This window comes from Paralichthys olivaceus, chromosome 5 (genome assembly GCF_024713975.1).
Source record: "Paralichthys olivaceus isolate ysfri-2021 chromosome 5, ASM2471397v2, whole genome shotgun sequence".
Lineage (NCBI taxonomy): Eukaryota > Metazoa > Chordata > Actinopteri > Pleuronectiformes > Paralichthyidae > Paralichthys > Paralichthys olivaceus.
This window is the reverse complement of record NC_091097.1, coordinates 23,547,997-23,556,732: the sequence shown is the minus strand read 5'-3', so window position 1 is coordinate 23,556,732 and position 8,736 is coordinate 23,547,997. Positions and strand designations below refer to the sequence as shown.

General features: G+C 40.6%; 5 non-coding genes across 5 annotated transcripts; all 5 read left to right on the top strand.

Moving 5' to 3' along the window:
- Nucleotides 1-224: 224 nt before the first annotated feature.
- On the top strand, nucleotides 225-295 carry trnag-gcc (transfer RNA glycine (anticodon GCC)). The gene has a single exon. It is a non-coding gene; the product is annotated as a tRNA-Gly (tRNA).
- A 303-nt stretch (nucleotides 296-598) lies between these two features.
- LOC138409036 (5S ribosomal RNA) lies at nucleotides 599-717 on the top strand. Its single transcript, XR_011242357.1, has one exon. It is a non-coding gene; the product is annotated as a 5S ribosomal RNA (ribosomal RNA).
- A 930-nt stretch (nucleotides 718-1,647) lies between these two features.
- On the top strand, nucleotides 1,648-1,766 carry LOC138409025 (5S ribosomal RNA). The gene has a single exon (XR_011242346.1). It is a non-coding gene; the product is annotated as a 5S ribosomal RNA (ribosomal RNA).
- A 5,414-nt stretch (nucleotides 1,767-7,180) lies between these two features.
- Nucleotides 7,181-7,299, top strand: LOC138409014 (5S ribosomal RNA). The gene has a single exon (XR_011242335.1). It is a non-coding gene; the product is annotated as a 5S ribosomal RNA (ribosomal RNA).
- A 927-nt stretch (nucleotides 7,300-8,226) lies between these two features.
- LOC138409003 (5S ribosomal RNA) lies at nucleotides 8,227-8,345 on the top strand. The gene has a single exon (XR_011242324.1). It is a non-coding gene; the product is annotated as a 5S ribosomal RNA (ribosomal RNA).
- The last annotated feature ends 391 nt before the right edge of the window (nucleotides 8,346-8,736 follow it).

The window sequence follows — 8,736 nt, the reverse complement described above, 5'->3', positions numbered from 1 at the left end:
TTTGAAGCAGAGGCATGAATCTTGCCATGTCAGGCTTGAGTAAGAAATACAAACCCTTCTCCTATCTTACCTGGCACCTCACCAGAGCACAATAAAACACCTGCCAAGAAGCGGGTGTCAGTATCTGTTGAACATTACAGGAATGGCAGCAACCTTTCTTTCCATCTGAGTTGGAAAAGTTTCAGAAAAAAAAAAAAAAAGGGGTGCCCTTTATAAAAAATCATGCATTGGTGGTTCAGTGGTAGAATTCTCGCCTGCCACGCGGGAGGCCCGGGTTCGATTCCCGGCTAATGCAATAGACATTTTTTTGAGACAGAAGTTGTTTCTGCCCAGTTTCAGGCTGAGGACCTTTCACGTGTTAAGAAAAGGTGATAACCACTACACTACAGACACTGACGAACAGTGAATCCCCAGGGCCTGACACTGGTAAATACACCATAACCAACCAGAGTCCCATAAGCCGTTTTCTGAGAGGAGCCAAATCTATTTGCAAAGAATTTGCTACTAGGGGTCCTTTGAGATTTCAGAAGAGAGATTCAAAACTGCGAGTGAGTGATGATTCACATGTATAAAGGAGGTATTGTGGCTGGAGTCTATCGCTTACGGCCATACCACCCTGAACACGCCCGATCTCGTCCGATCTCGGAAGCTAAGCAGGGTCGGGCCTGGTTAGTACTTGGATGGGAGACCGCCTGGGAATACCAGGTGCTGTAAGCTTTTTAGACTTTACATTGCAAAGAGCAGAGGGCACTGTTGCTGCTGCTTCAGAGGAGAAACATCTTGGAAAGAGCAGGAAAGACTATTCATCAAAGAAAAAAAGGATATGGAACCCTCGCATCATCACTGAAGGAAGAAAGTGAGCATTCAAAAGACCATATGTAGTCAAAACACTACTTTATCCGTGTCATTTCAACATGTCAGTCTCAAAATGTCATATTTGGAGAGAGCGGTGAGTTTACTCAGCATCAAGGAAAAAACAGTTTATGTAACCCTGACATAGTTAATGAAGGATATGATTGAAAATTCAAATTATTTTTTTTTGGCTTGCAATACTAGGACAAAATGACACCTTCAGTTTATTTTCCCTGCACAATAAAACAGTTGAAGGAACTCCAGAGTGTCAATGGTCACAAAGTGGAAAATGTTTGGATTAGGGTGATGATTCTCTTTGCCGCCAGCAGATGGTGCAGTTGCTGCTGCTTCAGAGGAGACACATCTTGGAAAGAGCAGGAAAGACTGTTCATCAAAGAAAAAAAGGATACGGAACCCTTGCATCATCACTGAAGGAAGAAAGTGAGCATTCAAAAGAACATATGTAGTCAAAACACTACTTTATTCATATTTTATTAACACATCATTTTCAAAATGTCATATTTGCAGAGAGAGATGAAAGAGCAGGGAGTTTACTCTGCATCAAGGAAGCAACTGGATACGAAACACTGACAATATTGCTGAAGGAAATTTTTGAAAATTGTAATGATATTTTTCTTGCAACGATACGACAAAATTGCACCTTGAGCTTGTTTTTCAGAACAATTTAACCCCCGCCCCCCCACACCTCAAGATTCCATGGTCGCAAAGCAACAGAACAATTGAGGATGGTGATGATTCACATGTATAAAGGAGGTATTGTGGCTGGAGTCTATCGCTTACGGCCATACCACCCTGAACACGCCCGATCTCGTCCGATCTCGGAAGCTAAGCAGGGTCGGGCCTGGTTAGTACTTGGATGGGAGACCGCCTGGGAATACCAGGTGCTGTAAGCTTTTTAGACTTTTCTTTGCAGAGGGCGCTGTTGCTGCTGCTTCAGAGGAGACAAAATTACACCTTCAGTTTATTTTCCCTGCACAATAAAACAGTTGAAGGAACTCCAGAGTGTCAATGGTCACAAAGTAGCAAAACTGTGGATTAGGGTGATGATTCTCTTTGCCGCCAGCAGATGGTGCAGTTGCTGCTGCTTCAGAGGAGACACATCTTGGAAAGAGCAGGAAAGACTGTTCATCAAAGAAAAAAAGGATACGGAACCCTTGCATCATCACTGAAGGAAGAAAGTGAGCATTCAAAAGAACATATGTAGTCAAAACACTACTTTATTCATATTTTATTAACATATCATTTTCAAAATGTCATATTTGCAGAGAGAGATGAAAGAGCAGGGAGTTTACTCTGCATCAAGGAAGCAACTGGATACGAAACACTGACAATATTGCTGAAGGAAATTTTTGAAAATTGTAATGATTTTTTTCTTGCAACGATACAACAAAGTTGCACCTTGAGCTTGTTTTTCAGAACGCAGGGCTTTGCGTAAGGCGCAGGGCTATGCGTAAGGCGCAGGGCTATGCGTAAGGCGCAGGGCTATGCGTAAGGCGCAGGGCTATGCGTAAGGCGCAGGGCTATGCGTAAGGCGCAGGGCTATGCGTAAGGCGCAGGGCTATGCGTAAGGCGCAGGGCTATGGTGTAGCTTTGAAGCAGAGGCATGAATCTTGCCATGTCAGGCTTGAGTAAGAAATACAAACCCTTCTCCTATCTTACCTGGCACCTCACCAGAGCACAATAAAACACCTGCCAAGAAGCGGGTGTCAGTATCTGTTGAACATTACAGGAATGGCAGCAACCTTTCTTTCCATCTGAGTTGGAAAAGTTTCAGAAAAAAAAAAAAAAAGGGGTGCCCTTTATAAAAAATCATGCATTGGTGGTTCAGTGGTAGAATTCTCGCCTGCCACGCGGGGGCCAGTCGAGAATACTGGACCAGTCCAGCAAGCCAATAGGATCGAAGCATTCTCTCTGGGTCCGTTCATTTATTTATTTATTTCCGATTCCCCAAAAGACGGGGTTCGCATCCCGATCGCGGTGTTATTGAATGTGATATTTCTGCGTAAAAAGCATTGAAAATACGTGGAGATTAACAATTAATTCTTATGACTCATGACTACTATGACCACTATATTGTTTTTATTTAAGCAGGACAAAAAGACAGTGTGCAATATTTCAAAGAAAGTTCCAGTTTTATTTATGAACATGTGAAATAATGTATATATGACAAATGAAATAATTGGACTGTAAGTAAAGTTTTAGAAATAATATAGATAATTTAAGACAACAATTAGATATGACAATGACACAGTACATACAGTACATAGGGAGGGGGAGTATACAGTGATAGATACAGTGCTGGTTAATATGACAAGTAGAAAACTGGTGTTTCTGGTCATGCAATAATGTTAAAGTAAGTAAAAAATATAAGTAAAAGAAAAAACTATACAGCTATATTCAGCTCAACAGAAGTCTAAAGAACCTATGATCTATAGACATATAACCATGCAGAACAATTAACATAATAACCTAATAACATATGAACCTTTTCATGTTTACAATCTATTTACTTTCATACAGAAGACTAGACGGAAGCATTGACTTATTTACATCCAAACGATTGTTAACAACAGAGCACTAAGTACATCTGTACAACAAAACAGTCCAAACTATGCACAAAAGATCAAGTTTCTACATACTGGCATATATACCTTTCACACATTCATACATTCAGACATTTGTAAAATAAATAAATAAATTTAAAAAAAAAGAACACAACAAACAAACCAAACTAGTTTCTGGTGTGTACATTTTCACGCATTCACACATAAATAAAAGAAAAAAAGAAAAGAAAAACAATATATGTACACTTTGTTTTACAACTATTAATTTGTAGTCTATTTACATATACACAGACAAAGAACCTGTACGTCTAGAGACATATACACAAGTCAAATAAGAAACATTAAGAACAATAATTAAATAAACAATAATGAAATAAAATAATGAAATAAAATCAAATAAAATGGGTACAAACAATGGGTATACAGGGAAATCATTTCTTCCTTTCTTCCACAGTTCTTTGTCTCTCAGCCTCATAGAAAGGAGACTGCTGAAACTCGGGCCAGCTCATCTCCTTGGCCATGCCCTTATCTCTGTACAAAGAGTACACCTTTGATGGGCAATAAGATAGATAGATAGATAGATAGAGTACTTTATTCATCCCCGGAGGGAAATTAAGGTGTCATAGCAGCTTGTGTATCGGAACACAACAAAACACAATGCAATAGAACAAAACAAAACAAAACATTTAGGTAAAAAGAACAAAACAGAAACACAAGATGAATAGGCAGACAAATAGTGCAGTGGCAATGTGATGATAATAGTAATAATGATATGATGGTAATGTTATTGTTAGACAGTATATAAGAATATTAGTACAGTATATATTTATATATATATATATAGTATACAATATAACATAATATATATTTATATAGACAGTAATTATACCAATATAATAGCAGTATATAGTAATAATGGCAGCAATAGTATATATAATATTAATAATAGTAGTAGTAGTAGTGATAATAATAATATAATAATAGCATGTACACATGTATAAATATGTGTATATAGACTTGTAAATCCAAAGAATATACAGAGAATATGCAGAGTATGATATAATATGATATGATATATAATATATAATAGGGTATAAATATCAGTACTTGACTATACAATATACTGGCAGTGTAAGAATACGTGGACTGGATGTGCAAAAGACAATATTATTCTATAAAAAGGTCTGTAATATTAAAGTGGTTTAAATTAACACACGTAGTGTAGTGCAGGGTACATGGTGCAAAGGTGACAGGTATGTTAGTGCAGTTCTGTGATGGTGGCTCTGACAGAGGGAGATGAGTTGTAGAGTCTTATTGCGGTTGGGAGGAACACATATCCTTGAATGTATTTCCCTGCCACTCCAGGGAAGCCCGTGTGAATGTGAGGGCTGTTTGGTCCCTGTTTCAGTTCCAAGCGGCAGAATCTGCAGAGGCGGACTGTTGGTTGTGGGTGTGGTTGTGGGTCTGGTTGTGGGTCTTGTCTCTTCCTCCTTCCAGGTGCTCTTGGCCCTGTCGCCAAAGCCAACCAGCTGGTCGTCCTCTGATGTGGCTGTCACCACACCCTCTCCCCTGGCCTCGTAGGCGAGGAGAGACTGGATCTCTGCAAAACTCAGAGCATAATTCACAAAGGACAGTAGACTATCCTTGCTATGCCCCTCGGGCCTGAAACGACCTGCAGCCTCCTCCTTACGCATATCCTTGACAAGGTAACATGTAGAGCCAACATCATTCTCCAAAAGCCACCTGAAAGCCTTCCCTTTATACTTGCCAAACTGCAGGATGTAGTCTCCTAGCACCTCCGTCCTGTCTGAGGCATCACCCCCTCTCTGACGAACCGCAGCCAGGGCATTCTGCCGCACGAGGTCCTCTCTCAGGGCAGACCTGTCCTGACGAGTGGGGTCATCCTTGATCCGTCTGGCTTCTGCAGAGGGTTCCTGTAAGAGAAATCCACCTGGTCCCTTGCGGAACACAACACTGAGTTTACCTGGGAAGAACACCGCCCTCTGCATCTTGACCTACCATAAAGTAAAAACATAAGTTTGGGTTATCTTCTATGAACTTCAGTCAAATAGTTCAGAGGGTAAAGGCAATAGTTTCTCACACCTCTGAGTCTGGGAGGAAGTACAGTGTGTGCGTGTGTGTGTGGGGGGGCTTGCAGTGAAATAGTTCATAGGGTCAAGACAATAGTTTATCACACCTCTCTGATCCTTATCTACTCACAGTGTGTGTGTGTGTGGGCGCGAAAACAACAGGGGGGTGGGACGGTCTTTGCAGCAGGAGTTGGAGAGCAGTTATGTGTGTGTGAGAGAGAGGGGGGGGGTAGGAGAAGTGAATGCCTAGATCAAAGTCTTATTACACTTGATTAATACTCTCTTGACAATCTACTGCTTGTCTGAAAGTCTACTCTGGCACTACTAGTTCTGCCAAATGAATTTGAACATATTAATATCACATTTGTATTTTAAAAAAAGAGATGGTATCAATCCCTTAGTAGTACAGCTGTTTTAGTTGATGCAATATGTAGCCTAACTAGTCAGACATCTTAGGAGTAACAGATCCATGGTGTAAAGATGAGTTAACATCACGACATCAAAACCAGATACACAAAAATATGAAATACAATCATGTTATCACGTAATTTCAACACACGTTTGTAGCGTCAGTCTCTTAGCAAGTGAGCAATGCTGAGGTAGGCTATAGTTAACTTATCAACAAAAGATTGATATAAACGGACTGACAAGACTATTTAACGTCACGTCATGAAAACTATGCATATAGCTATATAAAACGATCATGTCCATTCATACTTTGACGTGTTATTTCACCACAAATCTTCTGCGTTACCCTGCGAGTGGTGCTAGGCAACTGCTGACACGACATTACTGTCAATACCGCGCTGACGAATATATGATATTAAGCAACAACCTAAAAACCACACACAATCTCAACAAATAGCATGATGTTCATTCATTATTTAGTCCATAATTACCCCAAACTTAATTCCGGGCAGTTCTATCGCATCAACCAAGCGAATAAGCAGCAGCAGCGAACTAATGTTATCAGAAAGCAGGCTAACTTTTATGAAAATAAAACAACGTGTCTTACCTTTGACGAATGAAAATGACTTGAATGTTTGAATGATGCACAGCCCCTGTAAGAACACGTAATGACATCAACAGTAGACAGTGAATATGCACGCTTTTATGACCGTCTGTCGTTAGAGGTTTGCCTGAAGGAAAAAAAGAAATATCGGAGGACCGCGAGTCTATAGAAAAAGTCGGAACAGCGCCACAGCCGGAAGAGTGGCCAAAAGAATATTACATCCACACTGTGGTTCAGCACTATCATTGAAATGCATGTTAAAAAGCGTTTAGGTCGGTTTAGCTAAACTTTTCTCGAGGGCCGCGCGGGAGGCCCGGGTTCGATTCCCGGCTAATGCAATAGACATTTTTTTGAGACAGAAGTTGTTTCTGCCCAGTTTCAGGCTGAGGACCTTTCACGTGTTAAGAAAAGGTGATAACCACTACACTACAGACACTGACGAACAGTGAATCCCCAGGGCCTGACACTGGTAAATACACCATAACCAACCAGAGTCCCATAAGCCGTTTTCTGAGAGGAGCCAAATCTATTTGCAAAGAATTTGCTACTAGGGGTCCTTTGAGATTTCAGAAGAGAGATTCAAAACTGCGAGTGAGTGATGATTCACATGTATAAAGGAGGTATTGTGGCTGGAGTCTATCGCTTACGGCCATACCACCCTGAACACGCCCGATCTCGTCCGATCTCGGAAGCTAAGCAGGGTCGGGCCTGGTTAGTACTTGGATGGGAGACCGCCTGGGAATACCAGGTGCTGTAAGCTTTTTAGACTTTACATTGCAAAGAGCAGAGGGCACTGTTGCTGCTGCTTCAGAGGAGAAACATCTTGGAAAGAGCAGGAAAGACTATTCATCAAAGAAAAAAAGGATATGGAACCCTCGCATCATCACTGAAGGAAGAAAGTGAGCATTCAAAAGACCATATGTAGTCAAAACACTACTTTATCCGTGTCATTTCAACATGTCAGTCTCAAAATGTCATATTTGGAGAGAGCGGTGAGTTTACTCAGCATCAAGGAAAAAACAGTTTATGTAACCCTGACATAGTTAATGAAGGATATGATTGAAAATTCAAATTATTTTTTTTTGGCTTGCAATACTAGGACAAAATGACACCTTCAGTTTATTTTCCCTGCACAATAAAACAGTTGAAGGAACTCCAGAGTGTCAATGGTCACAAAGTGGAAAATGTTTGGATTAGGGTGATGATTCTCTTTGCCGCCAGCAGATGGTGCAGTTGCTGCTGCTTCAGAGGAGACACATCTTGGAAAGAGCAGGAAAGACTGTTCATCAAAGAAAAAAAGGATACGGAACCCTTGCATCATCACTGAAGGAAGAAAGTGAGCATTCAAAAGAACATATGTAGTCAAAACACTACTTTATTCATATTTTATTAACACATTTTCAAAATGTCATATTTGCAGAGAGAGATGAAAGAGCAGGGAGTTTACTCTGCATCAAGGAAGCAACTGGATACGAAACACTGACAATATTGCTGAAGGAAATTTTTGAAAATTGTAATGATATTTTTCTTGCAACGATACGACAAAATTGCACCTTGAGCTTGTTTTTCAGAACAATTTAACCCCCGCCCCCCCACACCTCAAGATTCCATGGTCGCAAAGCAACAGAACAATTGATGATGGTGATGATTCACATGTATAAAGGAGGTATTGTGGCTGGAGTCTATCGCTTACGGCCATACCACCCTGAACACGCCCGATCTCGTCCGATCTCGGAAGCTAAGCAGGGTCGGGCCTGGTTAGTACTTGGATGGGAGACCGCCTGGGAATACCAGGTGCTGTAAGCTTTTTAGACTTTACATTGCAAAGAGCAGAGGGCGCTGTTGCTGCTGCTTCAGAGGAGACACATCTTGGAAAGAGCAGGAAAGACTATTCATCAAAGAAAAAAAGGATATGGAACCCTCGCATCATCACTGAAGGAAGAAAGTGAGCATTCAAAAGACCATATGTAGTCAAAACACTACTTTATCCGTGTCATTTCAACATGTCAGTCTCAAAATGTCATATTTGGAGAGAGCGGTGAGTTTACTCAGCATCAAGGAAAAAACAGTTTATGTAACCCTGACATAGTTAATGAAGGATATGATTGAAAATTCAAATTATTTTTTTTTGGCTTGCAATACTAGGACAAAATGACACCTTCAGTTTATTTTCCCTGCACAATAAAACAGTTGAAGG